Consider the following 909-nt stretch of genomic DNA (forward strand, 5'->3'; position numbering starts at 1 on the left):
TTTCTCCAGGCACGCGGCTGGGAAGAAGAGAGATGCTGGGGCGACCGTCTTGGACGCAGCCGGGTACGGGACTCCAGCAGCCCCCTCCCGTCCTGCGCTCCCAGGGGACGTGGGAGTTCAGTCGTGTTTATCCCCAAGGGTCAGGCAAATGCCAGCGTGGCCGTTTCCCAGCCCAGCGCCCGTGTGCTGCGGGGCTGTGGCATCCTGCGCGGGTGGGATGGGGTGTCACAAATCGTCTGTTTGAGTCCCCTGGCTGGTGGCAGCTGGTCCAGGGATGAAACCTGGCCTGAAACCCAAGCAGACTTGCTCAGGTGACAGGTTGCACATAATTTAACGTGAGTTTTGGGACTAGGGGTACCTGATCAGCGCTGGGGGCCAGGGCTGGAGTGGAGCTCCCAGACGGGGGCTGGCAGCCGGTGCTCCTGCCCTGCACATGAAGGCGTGAAGACCAGGGCTGTGGGAGAAGCAAACCTCTGTCCGCCTTGTTGCGGGGCTGCTGGAGGCACGGCAGGGGACACCTTTCCAACAGCAAGACCCCTCCAGGGCCGGCTGCCACGGGGGCTCTTGGCATGGGATGGGGTTTGCTCCCTGGGGTCCAATCCCAGTTGGAGGAACAACCCAAAATCCCATCTGGGCAGCCCAGAGGGCAGCCCCACTGGGAAGGGGTTTAACTCTCCTCCCTTCATCTATTTCCCCCTCTTGCAGCCTCCCAGGACAGGACCCAGATGGGCCCCTCCTGGAACGTGTCCTCTTAGGATGCAAACGGGTGCTCGTGACCTTGGGCGCGCTTCCCCGGCAACCTCGGGAGTCCGGCCGCAAGCACAGGCGTGGGACGTGGCCCAGGGGAGTTAGAAACCGGAGGCAGCTGATGGGTATGGCTGGCTGGTCCCACCGCCCGGCTGGGATCAC

Source organism: Pygoscelis adeliae, unplaced genomic scaffold, assembly GCF_000699105.1.
Source record: "Pygoscelis adeliae isolate BGI_AS28 unplaced genomic scaffold, ASM69910v1 Scaffold387, whole genome shotgun sequence".
NCBI lineage: Eukaryota > Metazoa > Chordata > Aves > Sphenisciformes > Spheniscidae > Pygoscelis > Pygoscelis adeliae.